General features: G+C 36.1%; 1 protein-coding gene across 2 annotated transcripts in view; it reads right to left on the bottom strand.

Moving 5' to 3' along the window:
- LOC121732480 (neuropilin and tolloid-like protein 1) overlaps positions 1 to 26,522 on the bottom strand; it is a 206,930-nt gene that overhangs the window by 120,984 nt on the left and 59,424 nt on the right. Inside the window, exon 2 of one of the 2 annotated variants that reach the window (XM_042122373.1) lies at positions 11,857 to 11,875. The exons of the other annotated variant lie outside the window; for it this stretch is intronic. The gene's annotated coding sequence lies outside the window, so the exon portion shown is untranslated. The remainder of the gene's footprint in view (positions 1 to 11,856; positions 11,876 to 26,522) is intronic. 2 annotated transcript variants of the gene reach the window in all.

A 26,522-nucleotide genomic window follows, 5' to 3' on the forward strand; every position in this document is an offset into this window, starting at 1 on the left:
GCTACTCACAAAAAATTAGCTTGATAGTAATAAAAAAATATTGTTCTAGGGCTCCCGTACTTAAGAATTAATTAGATTTTAAAATTGACTCTTTAAACTGTTCTATATTATCAGAGGTAGGTATTTCAGTAGTAAAGAAGTAAGCGAATGTGATAAGCGTATCACGCGGAATAAACGTATTTTTTTTCCAGCAATAACTATAATTTGTCCTTTCTTGGCACTCACAACCGTGACCCAAACAGACAGACGAACAGTATATATGTATATATTATTACGCAAGCGAAAAACTTTGTATCCCTTTTGACGAAAAATGCAGAAACGTATAGTTTATATGGTGAAGGAGTGCATCGAAATACTATTATTTTGAAATTATGCTTTTATCATACATTTTTTTAACAAATAAAACGTTAAACACACTACAATACGCACACTCAAGAAGATGACAGATTTTTGAGTGACAAACCTATACATATACGAATAATACTCTTTTATTTATGGAGATAATGGATTATAGTTTTTTTAATGAATCTTAGATACTATTAGACAATGCTTACACGGCCAGTCTGAGATCAGCTGAGTCCCAGAGACAAGAATTGAAAAAAACTATGATGAAGTCAATATTTTTTACAAAATATAGGTAGTAGTCCTAATGTCATTGCAAGTAAGGTCGAATTTCGACCATTGGGCGATCTCTAGTGTTTCATAATTTTGTTCCGACCGCTGTTCCTTCAAAACAATTATTTTTTGTATGTCGTAGAAATCACAAAGTTTATTAAGGTTACACAAGAGAGAAAAAGAAATATGCGGTATGTAAATGTGTCAGAAAGTTGGCAGATCTCGCAAACGAACACACGCACAATATTATGCGTATATGTGTATAACAAACACATACACAGAACCGGATATTGTTAGGGAAATACTCGCGTTCATATTTTGAGGAACATCTGATATAAAGGAGTTTTATTTCGTTTCGGTGCGTGTTTGTTACATGTTTCAATGTTGAGTTTTTTCCACAATAATATTACTGTATAATTTTGCTTTGATGAAAGAAACTCCTATTGTTAGAATTTAATAAGTATAGAAAAATTTTAAATTCCTGAAATGACGTAAAATTGTTTGCATTTGTTTTAATTTTTAGGTGGGGCAAGATTAAACCCCGTATCCTACAATCTAGTCTTCGTTCCTATTAAAATAAATAATCTTCATAAAAATCTTTACAATACTCATACTTCCATACTAATATTTTAAATGCGAAAATGTATCTATCTGTCTCTCTGTCACCTCTTCAGGCCTAAACCACTTAACCGATTCTAATGAAATTTGGTATGAATGTACTTTGAATCCTGGCAAAGGACGTGAGACACTTTTTATCGCGGAAAATGTACAGTTCCCGCGCGATATACGAATTTCTACGCGACGTTGTTGCGGGCACCATATAGTTTTTCTCATAAAACATAATATAATGTAGCATAAAATTAAAATAAAACTGTTAAATATCCATTTAATTTTGTGAAAGTCGTCAGAACTCCCTGTAGGCCCAGAAATGATTTAATTAACTAAATACAATCGCAATCGAATTTCGGTCCACCGAAGAATCTTTTCAAACGAGTCCCCTGAGAAATTGTAAGTACGCCCCTGGCGCAAGTAGCTACGCCCCCTGGTAGCTGGCTATGAATTAAAATTAGAAATGATATATTCCGTGGAAATCCATGAATGACGTAGCCATCGGTCCGTTAAGTCGGGGGTAGGCCGTGAAAGCACCTTTTCAACAAGATATCATATAAAATGTAAATACTTTTTTCTTTTGAATTGAAATAAATATAGATTGCGCGCTTTTGAATTCATGTTTATTCGAGTTGGGACTTGGGAGTGAGCCATACTAATTAATAGCGAAAGTTACCTGTCTGTTACCTCTTGACGTCCCAACCGCTGAACCGATTTTGCTGGGCATAGAAATACTTCGTTTCCCGGGCACAGATATACAACAATTTTGGCGCACCGGAGTTCCGGGCCTCATCTCGTGACTACAGTGCACTCACTTGCAGACCTACAAGGATGTAGTGCGGCATTGTCAAACAATACTAAATGTTTGAGTGGGAAATTTGACGACCTCTGTGGCTCAGTAATTGGTGGGCTGTAACCTTCCTCGATAAATGGGCTATCTAACACTGAAATAATTTTTCAAATCGGACCAGTAGTTCCTGAGATTAGCGCGCGCAAACAAACAAATTCTGAAGAGTTTGTATGAAAAGCTGAAGCTTTATAATATTAAGTATCTAAGATGTTTGCAATTTATTCGAGGTATAGTTTTGACACAATAGATATAACGACCAGTAGTTCGACTGCAAAGAAACGGACAGGTTTCAATATCTGTCAAATTCGTCGGGTTTCACTAGGATTATGAACGGAATGTGCCTCGCGCTGGCTGATATAATTTATTTTTAAATATTTAAAATAAAGATTTCAAAATTGGATTCTGTCAATTTTGATCGCATGTGCCAAAACACAAACAACAATACGACCAAAGAGGTCGTCCAGCGAATATGTCATAGTTTTAAATTCGTAGGTAACAAGTTAACAACCCTAGCGACAATTTTCGTCATAATACGTCAAATTAAAATTTTCAACATCAGTTCTAAGTCGGCATACTCTATCATTCTGTCTACTCTGGTTTTGACGATACATATTATGTAACGGCAAAATACCAAAGTGCCACGTTAGAATCTAAACCAGCACTAACCGGTTAATACGTCTAGTTTTAGCCGTTTGGAACTATATTATTTATAACCATTTCAATTCAGCTAAAGGTGACTCCGCCTTAAAGTAAAAAAAAACCGTGTTGGATATGTTTTAGATCGCTTATTTTCTATGAGAGGCCAGGCCGGCCTCTCATAGAAAACAAGCAACGAAACAGCAAAAAATGGAAAGGGCTTAGCGACCAAATGGTATTTGTCGCGTAATTTAAAAACCATAAATACATTTCATATAAGCTATGGGCAAATTAAAGTGTATGCTTGAACCAATCTATGTACAAATTTTGGAAGCTTAAATCACTCTCCTCTGTTGGCAAAATAGGAATCGCTTATTTTACAGAGGTCTTTTTGAATAATTATTCTGTGTTATAAAAGTTGACCAACCGTGTTATGCTATGGGTAATTCAAAGACAAAGACATGATGAATACTGACAATGAACTTTAATTTCTTAGCTTTAGTCATTGCTGAGAAAAATCGACATCGCTACAGCCAAATTATCAAGGCGTCGCCTCTGGTATAATCCGAATGATTTCGAGTGAAAATAATTTTTGTATCACACATATTACATATCATGCTTTAAAAATAACAATACAATATTAATATGATTATTTCTCAGAATCGCGTACAAACAATTTTACATAACCAGTATTTCGATATTATTATTTTAAACCTTTACAATTTTAATGATAAAATAAACTTTGCGTTACCCTGGCTGCTGTAATAGAGTGAAAAGAGAATTTAATAATAATTTTAATTAATTAATTAATTAAAGGTTTGAGTTTGTGTTGATTACATTCCAGTCAAATGAGTATTATTATTATTATTATTATCAGCCTACAGTGTCCCACTGAGTATTATTTAAAATAAATGAAATAAACTTATTCGAATTCATAAGTCAGTTGTATGCGGATTTTTATAATAAGTAATTGATAATAGTTGTTCCGGCAAACGTTGTTTTGCCATATAAAGTATTCGCCCATATTATTTTATTGAAGTGATTAAATAACCACGAAAATCGGTCGAGCCGTTTCAGATGAGTTCAATTACGCACACCGCGACACGAGAATTTATATAATATACTTATTAGAAATATAACATGAGTAGGGGGGACTCATGTTATATCTAATGAAGTAAATATTATCTTAATATAATATTTACTTAATTAATAATAATTATAATATATTTTATTCGCTATGTTTTCTTGTCTGCTTGTTTTTGTCTAGCGCATTGAAAAGCTCTTATGGCTGATAAACGCTGCGAAAATTGTGTAGTAATAACTACATAAGGAAATATTTTTTTAGTAAAAGAAATATTTACTTACCTAGTATATTTACAATTTTGTTTTTTCAAAAAACAAATCAAAATAAATTTTGACCCGAAAAGATAATACGATGTCCTGGCACGTGATACCAATCATTAGAGTTCCTTTTTTGAAATTTTTCGTAGATTTGGCGCCAACGAAGGCGCGGATGCATTTTATTTCTAAATTCAAAATCGATACTTGTGTGTGGCCAGCATGCCGCATGTGATTTCGGAATAATGTTGCCAGGTGCAGATTATTAAATTACACTGAAGTTTGCCGAACTTCGGCAGAGTTTGAAAATCAATACCATTTACTGAAGGCAAATTGATGAAATGTATTGTGCCTTACATTTCGCGTGTATTACTTGGAAAAACATTGTGACATTATAGCAAGCAATATTAACGGATAGCTCCTTTAAGTTAATACTAATTAAATTATTGCATTTACTCTTGTGACAAGTTGAATGTGTTTGTCTGCTCCTAGCTCCCAAGGAAATTGACGCATTTTATATTAGATTTTTTTTAAGATGACGCGGACGTCATATTCTTACCTCTTATAATTCATCACCATCAGCTTGGTTGTTTGACAGATTTATTTAAAACAATATGTTGCATTTCATTTTATGAGTAATTATAGGTCTACCAGAATCTGAAGGCAAAAAGTGAGAAAATAAATTGACTAGCAATACCGGGAATTAGAATAAAACATTTTGATCCTTTTTTGTCCTTATAGCGGCTTATTCTGTGTGTGAAACATGCAAATATAAAAAAATCTAATGATCAAGGCTATTTTTTAAAAATCTGCCATCAAAATTTGCCATCAGATTCTAGTAGACCTATAGTAGTTCACACATAACACCTAGCTTATAAGGTAGCAAAATACCAGTATTTTACCTCTGCACCGCGCACTTAAAGCACTGAACCCATTTGGATTAAATTATTTTAAATACATCCGAAACCGGAGTACTTTTACAAAGAATTTTTCACAAAGAATTTAAGATGACATTTCAAAATTTTTATAGCAACAAAATAACGTCAAAAAAATTTACGGACGAAATCGGGGGCAAAACCCACTGTTATATTATAACGTATGCCCGATTATCCTGTCACAATAAACAGGGCTGCGGACACGGGGTGACAGATAGCATCACTAATCCGCAGGTCGGCGAAAGGCTTACGCTAAACAACGCCGAAATATGACCCTGATGAGTACCGGTGTAGGGCACAAGCTGAAGATTAAATAAATAATGACAGATAGTAATTTTGGTCGGATCTGTGACAGAAAAAAGGAGATCATGTCATTATGATACAACCCTAAACTCCTAAATTTAAGGCTGTTTTTTTATGAAAGAAAGGTGTAAACGAGCAAACGGGTCACCTGATGGAAAGCAACTTCTGTCGCCCATGGACACTCGCAGCATCAGAAGAGCTGCAGGTTCATTGCCGATCTTTTAAAAGGGAATAAATAGGGTAATAGGGGAGGGTATTGGGCCTCCGATAAACTCACACACTCGTGCAACAAACACCGCAAGCGCTATTTCACGCCGGTTTTCTGTGAGCCGGTGGTATTTCTCTGGTCGTGCCGAAGCATGGCTCTCCTACGTCAAGTTGTGTCTGACTTAAGTCAAGAAAATATGTGTGTAGTGTCTAAGTTAATTTAAAAATCAGGAATTAGAAATTACACCTTAACGAATCGAGGCGCGACTTAGTGATGCTAAGAAATCAGCTGCCTTACTCCTTAAAATCAGAATTGAATCGAGAATTGAATCAGCTCGATCTCAAAGCTACTACGGACATAATTATATTATTTAAGTGAAATCGTGCTGCGGCTCAATTTAGAACTTCGATCTCAACGGCTTTTCCTTCTCTTGAAACCTATAGTACTTATAAGCTTTGTCCACACTGTACCTTTTTATATTATTTATAGTGCGTTATAGCGCAGTCAACGGCGAACGTGAGGCATGCCCGCGACGCATGCCCTCTGACCGTATCCAAAACTTTCGCTTTGTTATTAAAAATGACAGTTGGCGTTGCGTTCAATGATGCATTCAATTATTGAATGCGCCAACATGAAAGTTGAATGAAAGAAGATGACGAAAATTGAAGACGAAAGCGCATAGTGTGGACATAGGGGAGCTATACTAGCGCACGATGGCTTCGCTCGCGTTAAGAAGTATTATTATATATAAACTTTCATCCCCTATTTTAACCCCTTGGAGGTGGAATTGATCAAAATCCTTTCTTAGCGGATGCCTACGTCATAATATCTACCTGCATGCCAAATTTCAGCCCGATCGGTCCAGTGGTTTGGGCTGTGCGTTGATAGATGTCAGTCAGTCACCTTTGAGTTTTATATATTATATAGATATATTCTCGTGTCACAATGTTAGTCACCGTACTCCTCCAAAACGGCTTTACTGATTTTTACCAAATTTTATATGCATATTCAGTAGGTCTAAGAATCGGCTACTGGCTACTTTTTATATTGATAAGTGCATTTGTTGAATAAATAATAGTAAATTATTACAACTCGAGACTGACGGCGACCATTGTTTGTGCGACGGGATAGCGATGGACGTTGCCATGGTGCCATACTTACATAGTCACTTCAATAAAATAATATGGGCGAACAGGGGTGAACCGCGAAATACTTTATATGGCAAAATAACATTTGCCGGGACAGCTATACTTCACTCGGGCTAACTTGTCGCTAGCGGTCATTGACTCCCTGTCAAAAACTTGTCATTTTCCATATAAAACCACGATTGACAATATCTGACACTTCATAGTATTGTTATATTAAGCTACTATTTTACGTCGATATCTCTTTTAAAATTAAAACATAATTAATAAGTTAAACGCTTACATTTTACACCTTGCACCAACGGTCCAGCATTAACTGATCAGGGTTTTGCTGAAAAGATGCCTATCTTTATCTTTTCAGATAATGAAGAGAGCTCTTTAAAATTCATCGCAGCCATATCTTAATAAGATCTAATTCCGGAGCCGTGGTAATTATTTAATTAACTTCACGTTAGCGGCATATTTAAGTAGCTATAAATGCCTCGACGGCTTTGGAATTCTTGTACGATGTTACATAAGGGGATATAAAATATTTTTACTCTAAGATATTCATAAGAAGAGTAGACAAAAAGCTTTGACAAAAAGTAGCAAGTAAGTACTTGTACTAGTAGAGTCAATATAGTTTTTGTTAACACCTCCGTGGTTAAGTGGTTTAGAGCGCGTGGCTCTTGACTTGTGGGTTCGATTCCCGTGTTGGACACATGTTATTTCCAAGTTTGGTTAGGACAATGCAAAGCGATCACCTGATTGTCTGACATAAATAATTAAGATGATCTATTTGTCGGATGGGCATATAAAAAGTCAGTCCTGCGCCTTATCTTGGCAGTCGTGTCGGTCTACCGTCCCACTGGGCTATAAGAGTAAAGGAATAGAGAGTGCTCTTGTGTACTGCGCACACACTTGGACACTATAAAATTACCCCTGCGTAACTTGCTTAAATAAAACCAGTTACCGTCACGGAAACCAGGGTGGGATTTAATCTTATTATAGTTTTTGTGCCTTGAGCAATTATTATACTCTAGTCCGGGTTCCGTAGAATAATTTTTTTTTATTACTATCAAGCTAATTTTTTGTGAGTAGCTTCATTTTAATAAGACCAACAACAATTTTATTTGCGAAAAATATCGAAAGTGGTAGCGAACAGAGAAGAAAGTATTTAAGGCCCAGTAGTCCCTAAAATAAGCAGGTCGATGTCTGTCAGTACGAATATCGACGTTAAGGACATTAAAATAACATTCATATCAGCGCGCCTTGTACAGTGGCGGTTACGCGCTCGCCTCGTGCCTTGATAGTAGAAAATAGGAGTAAAAACCTTTTGTTTTTAGTATTACACAAATCAAATATATCAAATCATAATCATTTACGTTAAGTTACGACACATATACTACATTTTTTGTTTTTCCTAGAAAGTGTGTAATTTAGCCATAAAATGATTTAATTATGAAAAACAGCATTAGAAGAGTCATCTTTGAGATTTTTTTCTATCGAGCAGAATTTTTCAAATTGTGTACTGATATACCTTTGCATATAGAAAATTTTTTCAATTTTAAAACGGTACTTATTTTATACTTAAATAATGACATTTTGATTTGATTTGATGATCCTAAAATATGGGCTGTTGTATTTGTAGGACAATGTTACTCTTAAATTATATAACTATTAACCTAAAAAATCAGCCGGTGAGGGTTCCGTTTTAGGGTTCCATAGTCAAACAAGTTTTGTTGATTGCGGAACCCTAAAACGGAACCCTAACCAGCTGATTAGGCTGATTAACCCCTTTTAAGAGGATACACCAGGGGCTAGGGAAATGAAAAAAAGGTACGTGTAATATCTATATCTGTCTCCCTTACCTCAAGCTTATACCGCAGAACGCGATAGAGACAACTGCAGAACATCAACAATTCGTTGTCCTCTGATTCCTTCTCCAAAACTTAACCGATTGAGGTACTTTTTTGATTAAAGATTAAAGAAAGGCTAGAGCTGTGTTCCTATGTTTTTTTTTAATATAATCTGGCCATTTTTTGGGTTTTTTAACGTTCATATCTTATTTAATAATTAAATTATGAAGAAAAAAGAAAACATAGGGACATTGTATTAGTGGCCGTAGATATTCAGGAAAAAAAATTACAACTACTAGCATTATCCAGGGAGGAAACAGGACAGGATTTGTATGGAAAAGAAAAAAAAAAAAAAAATATATATATATATATATATATATATATATATATATATATATATATATATATATATATATATATATATATATATATATATATATATATATATATATATATATATATATATATATATATATATATATATAAAACTACATCTACTTAACAAGTTTCAATAGTATGGCTCTTATAATTTCGGAGAAAAGTGGCTGTGACATTTATTACTGACGGACAGACAGACAGACATGACGGATCTATAAGGGTTCGGTTTTTTGACATTTGCTTACGTAACCCTAAAAACCCGACTGATATGATAAGAATCGAACTCGACTATTGGAATACCTGACACCTCTCAAACTTTAATACGAAAAGCCTTTTAGAGCAGGCGCGCACTACGACTTTTATCGCGCGATTATTTTACCGACCGACCAAAATTCAAATAAAATGTTACTTTATGAAATAGGCTACAGATTCCATTTTCTACCGACATTTGTCTAGCGACCCATGCTGCCGCTGATTTTCAATGGCGTAGAGCAAAATGAAATCTATAGCTTATGTCATAAAGCTGCATTTTATTTGAATTTGTGTAGGTCGATAAAATAATCGCGCGACTAAAAGTCGTAGAGAGCGCCAGCTCTTACATTCTAGAGAATGTGGTGAATATACCTTCCCAACAACAACTAGACAAGTGGCAGGCGATTATCGTAAACGCTAAGAGCTGGCGCGCGCTACGACTTTTATAGTTTGTGAAACTCGGCGAAACACAACGCAAGCGCTGTTTCCGGCGTGAAGCAGCGCTTGCGCTGTGTTTCGCCGAGTGAGTGAGTTTACCGGAGGCCCAATCCCCTTTCCTACACTCCCCTATTCCCTTCCCATCTTATCCCTACCCCCCCCCCTATTACCCTATTCCCTCTAAAAGGCCGGCAACGCACCTGCAGCTCTTCTGATGCTGCGAGTGTCCATGGGCGACGGAAGTTGCTTTCCATCAGGTGACCCGTTTGCTCGTTTGCCCCCTTATTTCATAAAAAAAAAAGTTTGTGCGTTTTAAGATGATATGGGTGACACTTCTCATATTCCTTGCTACGGGTTTTTTACAAGAAAACAAAAAAAACAAAATGTAATGAATTATATTCCATCTACAAAAACAAATGTTTCCTATAATTGTAAATGAATAAAAATGAAAAGTTGCTAAATGCTTACTTATTAATATAAAATTATAAATTTTAACTTTGAAAATGATTGTTACGAAAATATTTGAAAAATGTCAGATGTCACCAAGGGATTTATGGATTCATTTTTATTTATACAGTAAAGTAATCATGTTGAATGAACGAAAATGATGTTGCGCCTGACTGGCGTGCAGGTTTAAAAGACATAAAGAATATAGGCAGTTCTTTCAGCGGACGAGGCATTTTGAGGTCAATTAACCGAGCTTAATGCTCGCAAATAAAAGCTCATTCTAACTTTACAGCTTTTGTGGATCTTGTACAGCTGCACTAAAAGCTTTATTGAAATCATATTTCATGTTGAGTTTAAATTGCTTTTATCTCAAACTTTAGTTTATATATTTTATATTAGTATATATATTTAATTGATGTTAAAGTTGTTGAAACTTTAACGAGTTTTACGACTTTCTAATTTTAAACTCATCTAAAAAGGTAAGTTTATTAATGATTATGAATAAGTTTTGTTAAATTTAATAAAAGTTTCCAGATGTAAGAACTTTACTAGATGGCACAACCTTAAGATGAAATCTCGTATGTTACTATTTAAGATTCTAGGTTTTAATAAAATATAGCGTTAAATTATTTATTACGTAGTATTAAAAATGCCAACGTTTTGTTAAATAATAGCTAGATGAGATGAGCTTGGCTGAGATGAGCTTGGATTTTAATTATTACCTCGATTGTGGGAAAAACAAGACACAATGCTATTCAATTGTTAACGCGGTCGACGGTGACCGCTTGGGGCTTGAGTCATCAATTAATAAAATAAAATAAAATATCTTTCTATTCAAAATGGGTATCATGATACACTTTTTGAAAGTCGAACGAAGAAACTACGTTGCCTACCACCGGTTCGGGAACTACCCCGCCGAGAAGAACCGGCGCGGGCGTAAGAAACTCGCACGGGGCCATCTTTTACTAAAAAAATGGAAAATAACAATGTTATGGCTTACAGCTATGTAACAAAAATAAAAGAAAAGTGACCTGCATGGAGCCACCCTATTCCCAAGGTGTGCTGTCCTCGAAGAAATCATTGATTTTATAATACGCTTTAGCACACAAACGTTCTTTAACTATATATAATATCACAGGTGTCAAATACTGGTCGTCTACTTAATATGGATGGAACAGCCATCCATTTTTGACATTACAACTGTAATTGTCAGTACATTTGCACCGTACTGATGCAGTTCTTATCCCACAGCTCTCTAGGAGCGTTGAAGGACTACTGAGAAATCTTAGTGGGTTATAATCTTCACACACCGGCTCTCATCCCTAAGAGGGCTTAGGATGGCCTTTTGAAGATTTTTCTTCAAGAATAAAAAAGTAGTACTGCTAAATGTTAGGTGGTTATTTTTATTTATTTTTAAAGGGGTTCTTGTCTAAAACACATTTAACCACATCGTTTCGAAAATATTATAGTACAGAGCTTCATATCTTTTCCATAACTATTTTGGTGTTTTAAGATCAACTATACAGATATTTTCTATATTTTATATACAGATATTTTATATATCTAAGCTATAGAATATAGATCATATTGTGTCTAAAAATTAAACTGTACTAAATTTTTAAACATCTCTTCTAAAGTTTTTGTATAATATATTCATTATTCTCACTCGTTTGGCTGTAATGTTTGGCTATATTAGTGCATATTGTCGTTGGAAGATAACAACACGCATTTAGGTTGTTATTTTCCATTGCAAAGTATTTTTAAATTCTTGAACAATATGAGATATTTGTCTACCGGCTTAAGTGTTGTTTCTGTACGCCTCACTGGACACAAGTTGGGCGGAGTCGTGCCAAAAACTACTTACGTAGTTTATCTCGATGTACCTGCAAATAAAGATACATTTTGATATACAAAAAATACGAAAATATTATAATAAGTCTAAGGACCTGTTTCAGCACTTACTGATAATAAGTGCCGGATAGGCTATCCATAGCTAGAATATCGAGTATCAGTCTGTCCGCAACAAGTATTACCTTCCTCCGATATCAGCAAACACAACAAAGAAATAATAAGCGAAATCAATTCTGCCGTTCTCGAAATTAGCGCTGTCACGTTTATTTAGCGAGTCATTTTTATGTATTAAATAGTTGGTGTTGCCTATTCAAAATTATGATTGAAAAAAATTAAAGTATCAAAATATAATAATAATAATAATAGCTCCCACACCAATTTCGGTGACGGTGGCCGGTTTCATTGTAACCAGACCAGCTACGCAGGAGTAATTTGATAGTGCCCAAATGTGTACACAAGAGCACTCTCTATTCCTTTACTCTCATAACCCAGTGGGACGGACGACCGACACGACTGGCGAGAGATCAGGCGCAGGACCGACTTTTTACATGCCCATCCGACGCATGGATCATCTTACTTGTCAGACAATCAGGTGATCAGCCTGCATTGTCCTAACCAAACTTGGAAATAACATGTTTCCAACGCGGGAATCGAACCCACGACCTCCGAGTCAAGAGCCGCGCTCTGTACCACTAGACCACGGAGGCGTCCAAAATATTATTAATTATTATTATTATATTATTATCGTAGAGGTGCTACGGCGTAGCATTTCTACGCGACGTAGAGGTGCTACGGCGTAGCATTTCTACGCGACGTAGAGGTGCTACGGCGTAGCATTTCTACGCGACGTAGAGACGCTACGCCGTAGCTCTTAATACTCGTAGGGGTGCTAGTTATGTGTTAACTGGAAGTATGCACTGAGCAACTTAGGTAGTTTTTTAAATGTTGCTTACCGACTCTTACACAAAACAATTTTTTTTTTTTAATGAAATAAGGGGGCAAACGAGCTAACGGGTCACCTGATGGAAAGCAACTTCAACAACAACAACAACAAGGGAATAGGGGAGGGTACGGAAGGAAATAGGGGAGGGTAGGGAAGGGAAAAGGGTAGGAGATTGGGCCTCCGGTAAACTCACTCACTCGGCGAAACACAGTGGAAGCGCTGTTTCACGCCGGTTTTCTGTGAGGACGTGGTATTTCTCCGGTCGAGCCGGCCCATTCGTGCCGAAGCATGGCTCTCCCACGTCAAAGTTTAATAGTTACTTGACCTTAAAGTAGTTAAAATACACTCCATACTATCTGTTTGTCTGTATATTTATCTGTTACCTCTTGGCACCCAAACCGCTGAACCGATTTTGCTGAAATTTGGCATGGAGATACTTTGAGTCCCGGGAAAAGATACTTTTTTTCGGAAAATGTACAGTTCCCACGCGATGAACGAATTTTGGCGCAACGGAGTTGCGGGCGTCATCTAGTAATATAGAAATCTTTGTTTGATATTTTTCAGTTTAAGAAGCCCTTCATAATATGCAGCATAAGAGCAGGCGGCCACTACGACTTTTTATCGCGCGATTATTTTACCGACCGACCAAAATTCAAATAAAATGTTACTTTATGAAATAGGCTACAGATTTCATTTTCTATCGATAAAATAATCGCGCGACTAAAAGTCGTAGTGCGCGCCAGCTCTTAATGTGAAAGCCGCGATGACAGCTCCATGTAAATGAACCGTAATGATATAGTTTAATTCCGACCGCCGGACAGCAATTATAATTAATTAAAGTTGATACCATTTAACGGGCCGGAATATTCAGGACTTCAATTTCGGCAAATATGTTTATACAGTGCCCTCGTAAAAAGTTATGTTAAAAGTTGTATTGTCACAAAGCATTTAATTTTAATGATTTTCATTTAAAAGGACTTGTTAGCTTAACGCGTAGGGATGTGCTGATGTTATCGATGTGACATTTAATTGTATTAGTACAATATCGATAAAATACTATCGACTTAAGTAAAAATAAAATGCTGTTTTAACCCTGATTAAATACGTTGCTTGATAATAATAATAATATAATTAATAATGTAGAAGGAATTTATATTTATAATTCATAAGCTTTTAATAAACGAACATAATTACAGCTTAACAAAGATTCAAAAAACATTTCAGAAACAAAATAAAACAGCGAGTGAGAAAATATCGTTTTAAAATGGGCAATATTTTGGCGGCGAAATGTGAATATTCGACAGAACGAGCGCCGTTTCCGTCTCATATGCTGATCTGGCTGAGGGGGGCTGGCGGGGGGGACACTTCGCGACAGTTGTGAATACAAACAGCCTGGATTCCTGCATCTTTGTTTCCGAATACAACTGAATTGTTCTGAATTGCGATCGTTGAATGTTAAAGTGATTAAGTATTTATTTAGAGTTTATCATATTATTATTACACAATCTTATTTGATAAACGTTGACTGCACACGTGTAAAATAGAAGCTTTTTACAAAAAACTGCTATAATCTGGACCTATTAACCGCAAAAATATAATCTTTGTGACCGATTTGTAAATTAAGGCCATTTTCGAAACCCGGGAATGGCAAATTTGAAGTGAGTTGCCATAACACAAATACGCCAGGAAAAGTTTTCGCAAAAAATTCAAACAACAAAAATTTTATCAAAATCGATCAGGTCCATCAGGCCGGCTAGCAATTAGTCCGAAGGATCTGAAAGAACAATTAGAATGCACAGCGGCATCTTTAATCAACTCTATCGATACATTTACCGATATATCCCATCCCTAATAAGCGTGGCGGGGCTCCTTGTGGCTTGTCGTTTAATTGTGTTATCTCGTAATAAGGTAGCTAATACCAGTGTGGAGAGAGTTAATTGCGCAGGTCAAACTTCACTGGTTGTCAACCGGCTTCGTCCTTATATCAGAGAATAGGATGGCTCTCCTCATTGCTAGGTAAGGTGGTAAAATGGGGGCGAGTGTAAACTTTTTTGCTTTTGTGAAATTCGAGCATTGACTTCATTTGCAATAATAATATTTCAAGAATAATGTTTCCCATTTTAAGCTGAAATTTGGTACGATATCTATATTACTAATATTATAAATGTGAAAGTATCTCTGTCTGTCTGTCTCGCTTTCACGCCTAAACTACCGAACCAATTGTAATGAAATTTTGTATACAGATAAAGCCTGAGAAAGGATATAGGCTACTTTATACTGGAAAAAAGGGTTGTAAGGGGGTGAAAATGCGTAAATTTGTTCAAATTAAGTTAGTTCCAAAAATTCATAATAGATGGCGCCGTGCGTCTCCTACATCGCGCTGACGCTTGCTCAGACCTCTTTCTATAAGAGGTGGTATCATCTTACATATTTTGAGTTTCGATTTTTTCGAATGTTTTTTTTACGTTATTAAATAACTCAGTACTTTATGTGCCTATGCAGTGACGTTACCTTAAACCTATCAATAATAAATACTCGTAGTTTATGGGTAAAGTTGTGTAATTGAGGGGCTAAATAAGCTTTAAAATTTTGCATAAAGTATTAAGTGTAATTAAAAAAAAATACTTAAATATTATGTGCACACTGCACAGCTGTTTTGATTTAAGTTAAGGGGCCCCAGGGTTTCTTTATAAAAGCTTTTGACACCAATTTTGTTGACATCGCGCGCTATAAACTGATTCAGTTTATAGCGCGTGATGTCAGTGTTGCCACAGTTGTCAGTTTAACTGAAGTCCACGCGGACGAAGTCGCGGGCAACAGCTAGTTATATATACTTTGAGTCCCGAAAAAATGTACGGTTCCCGCGCGATAAACTAATTTTGGCGCAACGGAGTTGCGGGCGTCATTTTGTTATTTTTATAACTAGTAAAGCATAACTAAATATATTTTTTAATTCTCTCACAAAATAAATTATGTTCCCGTCCAGTTCACGAGCCTAAAATATATTCTTCTTATTCTTCTGCGTTATCTTTGATGTACTACGACTAGTACGCAGACGTCATCTCGAGAGTTTCCTTATTCTCGGAATATGATAATGAACCTGAAATAACTTTTTAATTAAGTATACAGAAATGTATGAAACAAACAAAATATTATATTAAAATATTTCTGTGTAGGCGTTATGTTATAATATTATTTATATATTTAAATAGGAAAAATTATAATAGTTATATAATCTAAGGATGGACACAAAAATATTTTCAATCGTAAACTTAAGGTGGAAAGTATCTATAAATTAGAATATTATTATTGTCGTTTAAATATTTACTACTATATTTGACCGAGCTTTGCTCGGTATTCGATAAAACACGAATAAAATGACATTTTTTAAAAATGATTCCTAGCTAGATCGCTTTATCGCCCCAGAAACTCCCTATATACTATATTTCATGAAAATCGTTGGAGCCGATTCCGAGATTCCAATTAACGGCCATTCCATAGCTCACATTAGACATTAGAGACATGTTTTATGTCAATTCTGAGCTATTCCTATCTCTAGTAGGGCAAAACCAGAGATAGATCAAATATTGGGAACGGCCGTTAGTAATATAAGATTCTACGCGGGAAACATTTAAAATACGTTCAATACCTCTTTAGGGAAACCATTAAAATAGTATCTTATCTTATATCTTTAAACGAGCAATTGTTGTATTTCTTATTCTTATTCGGTCAAACAGCTAGTAATATACTTACATCACAATAATATTTATTTATTTAAGTATTTAAATAAATAAATATTGTTACATTCATTGTTACATTGCTACATTCAGTAGCTAGCTAAGAATCATTCCTATGTGAAAAAGGAAAAAACTCTTATTATTTTGAAGAAATCTCTTCCCTCGATATCGAAGTTTACCTCCGCTCTGACCGTTTCCTGTTATTTCTTTGCATAACAATAATATCCCTGAGAGTAACATAAATTTCCCAAATTACACTGGACATTTTTCTTTAACGCTGTTTTTACGAACAGGAGGAAATCCTTCGTGTATAAATTACAATTTCGTCGAAGTAGACATTTTACATTGATATTTGGGTTTTTCCTTTGTATATTTACAAATTATGCAAATATAAGGTAGTTAATGCTCCGTTTTAATTTAACCCATCACTCCCCAAGCGGCAGCCGGCTCCCGCATAATAATTGAAAATCGATTGTGTCTGCGATAGCCACGATGGAGTTGTTAAATACACCTATATTTTTACATCTAGAATCCGTATATCATAATATGGACTTTGTGCCTTAGCGCTAGTCATGGTCAAAGGATATCCTTCGTATACGTTTTCTCTCTCATTCTTTCAACTTACGACAAATCGTGATATTTCTTCTCTAGTTGAAATTTTAGAAATTAGCCCCTTCTCAACAAAAGTATACTTCAGGATTTGCAATAACCCAAGATGGCGTGGCTATTACTACCCAAGTATACAATAAGTAGGTGTATCATGACAAGGCATATCCGTTACCTCTCGAAGGCAGACGGCTAGAGTTACTTGGAGCTCTGACACCCAACATCGCATGTGGGAGATTATACGTGGGAGAGCCATGCTTCGGCACGAATGGGCCGGCTCGACCGGAGAAATACCACGTTCTCACAGAAAACCGGCGTGAAACAGCACTTGCGCTGTGTTTCGTCGAGTGAGTGAGTTTACCGGAGGCCCAATCCCCTACCCTATTCCCCTCTCTTCCCTCCCCTATTCCCTTCCCTTCTTTACTATATTAACCTATTCCCTCTTAAAAGGCCGGCAACGCACTTGCAGCTCTTCTGATGCTGCGAGTGTCCATGGGCGACGGAAGTTGCTTTCCATCAGGTGACCCGTTTGCTCGTTTGCCCCCTTATTTCATAAAAAAAAAAAAAAAAAAAATGTTCAGAAACTACGAGAAATACGTGTAATTTACTAATGGGAACTAATGTTGATCACTATAAGCATCGACTTTAGAAATTAGCAACACGCGATGGTGTTTGTTTGGGACTTAATAAATTAAAATAGAAAATAATTTTTGATGAAGGTGTACTATCAGAGAAGTTCATTTATTAGATGGCGGACCAACACAGAAATAAATTAAGATAGAACGGCGACACGCGTGCGTTGCTAAGGAACCGCTCGTGTCAATTTTTCCTTTGCTTTTAGTTAAAACAAATAGCTTCCCCGTGGAAAGAAATACCTCCTTTTGACCGATTCACTTTCGTACTTCTGTTTTTACAATTAGACACCGCGCAATGAAGCATTTTTGCACAACCGCTCCGGTGTAATCAAGTCGAGACGTGCGTGCTGACTGAATGAACGTTCAACGAATCTTGCACGACAGAGCAAGATTGAAACACGCGTACTCCACCCGCTTAGCCGTAATATCTTGATTTATTTCTGTGCTGACCAACTGAATTCAGTCGTGTTATGTCAAACCCAGCCGACAGATCACGAATTACTCTGAATTGACATAGTCCGACCAACTGACGTAGGGCCATCACCTGCCTATGAATCAATTTTTGGATGGTACATAGGTAAGATCACACTCGTCCGCTTTTAAATAAAAAAAAAACTAGATCAAAATCGGTTCATCCATTCGGATGCACTGGCACAGATGCACAAAACATTTTTTTGACTTTGTAAGAGTAGATCTAAGTTTTTTTTATTTGTATATATTCAATTTGCATATAGCCGAAATATGAATGCTGCTACCAAATACAAATGGTATAAGTTGTATACTTGTAAACCACCGAAGAGGATGAAGGTACAAGTTGGAACGGAGCGACACGTGACAACTGCAGACGACGTGACGTCGCGACACTACTGGTTTCTATGTATTTCAATGAATAAGTGTCGCTAGCTTCGTGTCGCTAGCTGCGAAGTGCATTTCGTAGAAATACATACCAGCAGTATCGCGACGATACGTCGTCTGCAGTTGTCACGTGTCGCTCGGTTCCAAACTGTATTTTTTTTATGAAATAAGGGGGAAAACTAGCAAACGGGTCACCTGATGGAAAGCAACTTCCGTCGCCCACGGACACTCGCAGCATCAGAAGAGCTGCAGATGCGTTGATGGCCTTTTAAGAGGGAATAGAGTAATAGTCCCCTATTACTCGCTTTTCCCTTCCCTACCCTCCCGGGTAGGGAAGGGAAAAGGGTAGGGGATTGGGCCTCCGGTAAACTCACTCACTCGGCGAAACACAGCGCAAGCGCTGTTTCACGCTGGTTTTCTGTGAGCCCGTATGAAGAAGTAGTACGTAGTAGGCCGAGAATCGGCTACGTACCAATAACATCAACGGGCCAAAAAACTGCTAGTCTAAACTCACTGAAACCAACATATCTCCTGTATCAATTGGCAGTTGTTTTTTGTGTGAAAAAACCCGTGATGTATAATATCTGGAGTGCATCAGTGAAGTGGCGGTCGTAACGGCGCGGACGTCCGGACCGACCCGCTATAGACCCGGCAACGATGTACCAGAATATAGACGTCGCGGATATTAGAGAATATATCAATAACCGTACATTAAATCGATACAAATAGAACCCTTTTAGGCAAAAACATCCTAATAACTAAACATATGACTGCCTATAGAACCTCACATCACAATATTACAAAAATTTAAAATAATACCATTAATGGTAGGACTACTACCAATATAAAATCCACAAAGTCTGACTGAGAGTCTTTTTTTATGCGGGTCTAACAATTAATTTGTAATGTCTTTTTTACTGTCTAAACTCTAAAGCAACAAGTTAAGTATGAGTCGAGTCAAAATGTTAATCTTTATTTAAATAATATCAAATATGATTCTTCTTCAAATAAAATTTAACAAACAAGAAAAATTGAAATATAAAGATACTCTGAGTAATTTTATTATTGATATCTCTGTATTAATATTGCTACATGATTCATTAAAGAGCAACTAAAATTGCTCAACTCCAGTCAATTCTCGTCAACTTTGACGTCTCGACTACATCAAGCAATTTTCGGCAACAAGCAGCAACAAACATTATTTCATTACAAACTGCACAATATTGAAATTAATAGAACTGATACAATTAGAGATTTAGGAGTCATCTTCGACTCAAAACTACTATTTGACGCCCACATTAATAGTATAATTAATAAGGCCAACAAAGCACTAGGTTTTATACTACGATTTTCCAATGAATTTAACAACATAAAGACGTTCAAAATCCTTTTCTGTGCTTTTGTCCGCAGCCATTTGGAATATGCTTCCCAAGTATGGAATCCACATTATAATTGTTATAGCGATAAAATAGAATCCATCCAAAGGCGCTTCCTATACTTTTTACAATTTAAATCTCGTAATTACATATCTAACTATAATGCTCGTTGCAAAAAATTTCATATTTTACCCCTACATGAACGACGGATAATTGCATATTTAACATAATATCTCTTTAAGATAGCCAACAGCACGGTTGACTCCCCAGAATTACTTGGTGAGCTAGGGTTAGTAACATGGCCTGTTCAAATGCGTAGGCCCAAGCTGCTCCATATCCCATTTGTCAACACCACATACAGGCAAAATAGTTTTATTATAAGAGCTTGTAAAAATTTTAATAAAATTGCATATGACGAGGATCTAGATCTGTTCAATACCAGTGTTTCTAAAATGAAGAACTCTATTGTTAATTTTTTTTTTACAAATTAATAATAATTAATTGTATCCTACATCATTTGTATAGCAATGTACTCTTTTTGCCATAGTCCATAACCAATTATTTTTTGTGTTAGCCACTGACTCCAAATTTGTGTCTAAGTCTTTTTTTTCTCTTTTGTTTATCTGTGAAAACTTGTAATTGGCCTTCCTGTGTGTGTCATTTTTACTTGTTCTTGTATTAGCCGTAAGTTTTCCGAATTTCATAAAATAAAAAATAAAATAAAATAAAATAAAATAAAATAAAACAGCAATATTGCGCAATTTATCGCAATACAATTGAGCTATATGGCGCAACTTCATCAACTAGTTACTAGGCAATACTGTCATTCACATGCACATCGGATATTCGTCAATTCGTATCGGCGACATTGACCGATATGAAATATCTGGAGCAATATCGCCGAAATAATTACCGCAATTTATTGAAATTGCTCCATATTGCTCCAGATCGGTCCATTCGTGTCGCCGGGCAATTATTGCCGCGAAATTGTTGCCCGTGTAAGCGCTTCTTAAGAGTCAGCACCCGTTACAACGAGGTGGATAGATTTTGATGTGTCGAGAGACTACTCTGTAACTTCCTTTCATGTAAGTAAATTCACTTCAAACTTTTTGGTGGAATAATCGCAATGTATCCCACTATTTGGCCTCATAGCTTGATAATCCTTTATCAAGCTATGATGAATATGGATAAAACTGACATTATTCACTGTACTATTATGGTTTATTATCAAGAATAATATTAAGAATTATTCATGCACGAAAAAAATATTAATGCAGCCAGACTTCATCATTTTGTAAAATCTGAAAGTTTTTAGACATCCATAGTAATATTATAAATGCAAAAGTGTGTCTGTATGTCTGTTAGTCTCTTCAGTCTTCACGTCTGTATGTCTCTTCAGTCTTCACGCCAAAACCGCTGAACATATTTAGCTGAAATTCGGTATAGAGATACGTTGAGTCCCGGGAATAACATCTAATGGAAAAACGTACGGTTCGCGCGCGATGAGCGAATTCTGGCGCAACTGAGTGGGCTAAAATGGGCTAATGCCCACTACTTTAGTGACTTGATAAATGAGAATGGCACGAACAAATAATTTGCGTCGTCCTTAGCTATGGCACGTCGACGTCAGGCTGTTATCTGTCCGTTCGTTACGGGGAATGCGAAGACATTTCGTTTTCCGATTTTTGTGGCGGCCATCTTCTACCCGTGCTTTACGACGGCCATCATGCAAAACGTGTTGTTAGTAGTTTTGTTACAATTTTCACAATTTAAATATCCGATGAAATAATAAAATAAGGCAAACTACAATATGACGCCAACTAATCCCACAATCCACATATCAGTTGCGCCAAAATCCGTTTATCGGGCGGGAACCATACATTTTTCTGCATCAAAAAATATCCTATGTACTTTCCCGGAACTCAAAGTATCTGCATGATAAACTTCATCAAAATAGGTTCAGCGGTTTAAGCGTGAAGAGGCAGACAGACAGACTTTCGAATTTATAATATTAGTAAGGATTGTATATCCATAATATATTAACTAGAACTAGCTATTTGTGGGTTGGGTTAAAAAAATTATAAACACACGTGGTGTGTGTTAATAATTTTTTGAACCCATCCACGAAAGTGCGCAACGCCGCTAAAAATTTAAACTTTTCAAAATTTTTATTGACTTTAATAAAATTTACGAGATTTAAAAATTAGTAAATTGAAAATACTTATTTTTCCATAAATCTTTTTTTAAAGACATACAAGATCGTTTTTTAAGGATAAAAAGGGTAGTTACAATAATTTTTCTTCCCCCTTTTGCCGGCTTAGCTACTTTATACTCGGTTGAGCTAATCCTATATTTTCCATTAGAAAATGCAATTTCACTAATGTATCGGCAACCTTTTATATTTTAAAACTGTTTTCATTTAATATTTTCTAAACATCTGCAAATTAAATGTTGAAAGCTTTTATTAACTTCAATGAAATCTTGAAATACAAAAAGATCCTTTAAATATTATAAACTTTGTAGAATTGAGTGATTAAATTTGGGTGCTTTATTAATAGCTTTTTACCGTTTTATCCAACATATTAAATTGTATGATATTGTAATTTGTACATGTTTTATTGGGAACTAGCTGTTCCCCGCGACGATGTCTGCGACCTCTACGAGTACATCTAAAGCGAAAGAAACGTACGTTTATTCGCGAATAAAACTATCCAAGGTTCTTCCTGAGACTCGAAGTATTTCAAATATCACTTATCAAAATGTTTAACAATTTAGGCGTGTGGTATACAAACTTTCGCGTTTATTAAAAAGGGAAAAATAATCTAGGTAAGATACTGCAGAACCATAATACTGCTGCATAATACTATGTTCTGTTAAGACCTAAGACGTAATAAGACGCTTAGTAAGAACATAGATCTAGCACTAATCCTAGGTGTTACTCAATAATACAATATTACAGGCGTCTAAGCTCCTGAATTAGTAATATATATATTATAAGGCTTTGCTTTCGTATACTGTCTACAAACAGTCTGTGTGTAGATGTACCATCGAAGAAATTAATTCGCGGGCAGATGGAGGAGATATAACATTTAGAGGTTGTTTCACCCCTTCCTCTATCCACCATAGATAGATACCTCCGTGGTCTAGTGGTTAAAAGCGTGGCTCTCGACTCAGAGGTCGTGGGTTCGATTCCCGCGTTGGAAACATGTTATTTCCAAGTTTGGTTAGGACAATGCAGGCTGATCACCTGATTGTCTGACAAGTAAGATGATCCATGCGTCGGATGGGCATGTAAAAAGTCGGTCCTGCGCCTGATCTCTCGCCAGTCGTGTCGGTCTTCCGTCCCACTGGGTTATGAGAGTGAAGAAATAGAGAGTGTTCTTGTGTACTGCGCACACACTTGAGCACTATAAAAAATTACTCCTGCGTACCTGGCCTAGTTTCAATCAAACTGGCCACCGTCACCGAAATCGGTGTGGGGAGTATTATTATTATAGATAGATAGCGTTATCCTATTACATGGGAGTATCTCTGGTAGACAAAATTCCTAATATAGTCATTCGCCAGAGAACTAAAGTCACCGACATCCACAGAATTAGCACGCTGAAGTGGGAGTGGGCTGGTCATGTCTGCAGACGGGAAGACGGTAGATGGAGCAGACATGTGTTAGAGTGGAGACCACGCTTAGGCAAACGTAGTGTAGGACGTCCCGCAGCACGGTGGACCGACGATTTGAAGAAAGTGGCTGGTATGGATGAGGGCTGCCCAAGATCGGGATGGTTAGTGCTCATTGGGGGAGGCCTACGTTCAGCAACGGACGGCAATAGGCTGATGATGATGATGGTGATGATCCTATTACATAGTAAATTATAATATAAATATAATATTATTAAAATAAAAAAAGAAATTGCTTTATGAAGCGCAAAACCTCGAGAGGCTTACGAGTCTAAGTCCGGAAGATTAAGCAAAAGCTTAATAGATTTCTACAATTCAGCCAATTTGTTTCTTTATTGGATTTTTTCTAATTTTTATCATAAAACCTAGTAATCATTGACTGTAGTCTGTAGTGTAGGAGTGGCTATCAACCGTGCTATAAAAATAGTTACGGTAAGATTATTATTTATTTTCCTTTTCGGCACAACGCGTTCGCTTTTTTGTTTTGTTGACCTCGGCCAGACATGGTGAAATAACTAAGCTTTCATAATTATCATCATCATCATTACAATGATTTTCATAAGCATCATCAGCCTATCACTGTCCACCGCTGAAAACAGACCTCGCTATCATATAACTTCGGCTAATGCTAGGATTCCTGCAGGTATTTAAAATCCTGCCGAAGATAATTACCCGGATAAATTATTAATCACCCGGGTATAACCGGGATTAGTTCAGCTAATCTAGATTTAGCACGTTATATACGACCTGGTTTTACATTTTGTATTGGAACGGATAGAGTATAAAGTGAAGTTGAATGTATTTTCTTTTGTTTATTATGTTCCGATTTTGATAAGGCATAGATAGAGTAGACCATGGGTAGAACAAAATTCATTTTTAGGGTTCCGTACCCAAAGGGTAAAAACGGGACCCTATTACTAAAACTTCGATGACTGTCCGTCTGTCCATCTGTCTGTCTGTCTTGTTCGTCTGTCTCCAGGCTGTAACTCAAGAACCGCTATAGCTAGACTTCTGAAATGTTCACAGATTGTGTATAATATATTCTGTTGCCGCTATAACACGAATACTAAAAACAAAATAAATTAAATATTTAAGCGGGGATTTCCATACAACAAACATGATTTTTTTTTGCTATTTTTTGCTCGATATAAATAACGGCAACACAGGCACTTGAAATATTCACGAAATACTCAGTTGTATTTGAACTTTAATAATAAGTAAATGATAAAATTTAAATAAATTAAATACTTAAGGGGAGCTCCCGTACAAAAACCAAGATTTTCAGCCTATTTTTGCTCTACTGTGGTATGAAACCCTTTGTGCGCGATTCCAACTCGCACTTAGCCGATTTTATATTTGTCCAATTTAGGTAAGACACTTGGCGAGTTGAGTTTAAGATGTCTATGGCTTACGTAAACTTGCACAGCAATATTTTAAAAAGTATAATTGTCGCGCAAAATTTATCGCGCGGGAACCGTACATTTTCCGGGATAAAAGTATCGCCCTTTCCCGGGACTGAAAGTACCTCCAGACCAAATTTTAGCAAAATGGATTCAGCGATTTGGGCGTGAAGAGGTGACAGACAAACAGACATACCCACTTTACCATTTATAATATTAGTACGGATATAACTAACTAGTATATATTTGTATAAGTATTGGTGAAGACTTCTTATCAGAGACAACTACCAAGCTATAGCAATATAATAGGAACAAGATTTTATTTACAAAACTGTGACCATCATTATGATTTTCCTGGCCACATTTCTGAACATTCTATATTGTTTTACCTAGTTAATTTATTCAAGTTTATAAAAGATATTTTTAAATATCTGCAAATTAAAATTGAGATTCTTGACTTTGACTAGTTAATTTTATAAAGCTGATTTTCCAGGGGTACTTTTAGAATTAAAAAAGTGTTTTAGTCGAACGAGGATCGAGAGCACTGCAGGTAAGAGCTGCGCTTCTTTCAAAGTGATATTGAATTTGGATATAATTTTACACTAAAGCGTGAAATACCGCAGTAATAAACATTGTTTCTAAATAATTTAGACCAATGTATATGTGTTTAATAACCAATTATTATTATTTAACATATTCATTTAATACGTTAAATAATAATTGGTGTTTGTAATTGCAGTATTATATAACATTAACACGAAAATTCCATTATTAAAGTTATTTCAATTAAATGCGTTAAATATGTGATGGAAATTCATCTATTCTAGTTTTAGGTGCTCAAAAATAAAGTCATGAACAAAATTATTTTAAGTGACTGAAATGTAAAATATGTTCTATGATTCTTAATTTTTCTTCTTTATTTAAGAGTCAGTAAAATTCTGCTCATTTCTGTTAGAGAAGCAGAGGCCCGAATAAAATGGAAGGAATTAACAACCGAAGTAGAGTCGATATTTCCCAGGCGCGACCTTTACTTACTAATGAAGAACGGCCAAGAAGCAAATTCTGATGAACTGTAATAGTAACCATATTTTTAGATATTGAACATTATAGTTTTTTATTATGAAATAAGGGGGCAAGCGAGCAAACGGGTCGCCTGATGGAAAGCAACTACCGTCGCCCATGGACACTCGCAACCACGTTGCGTTGCCGGCCTTTTAAGAGGGAATACGCTCTTTTCTTGAAGGTTTGCAGGTCGTATAAGTCCGGAAATATTGCCGGTGACAGTGTGTTCCAGAATTTTACAGTGCGCGGCAGAAAGTTACGCGAAAAACGCATGGTGGAAGTCTGCCACTCATCAAGGTGATGAGGATGGTATATTTTTTCGCGATGGCGAAAAGTTGCAAGTGGTATGATTCCGAACAATTCCTCAGAGCACTCCCCGAGATACAACCG

Source organism: Aricia agestis, chromosome 1 (genome assembly GCF_905147365.1).
Source record: "Aricia agestis chromosome 1, ilAriAges1.1, whole genome shotgun sequence".
Classification (NCBI taxonomy): Eukaryota; Metazoa; Arthropoda; class Insecta; order Lepidoptera; family Lycaenidae; genus Aricia; species Aricia agestis.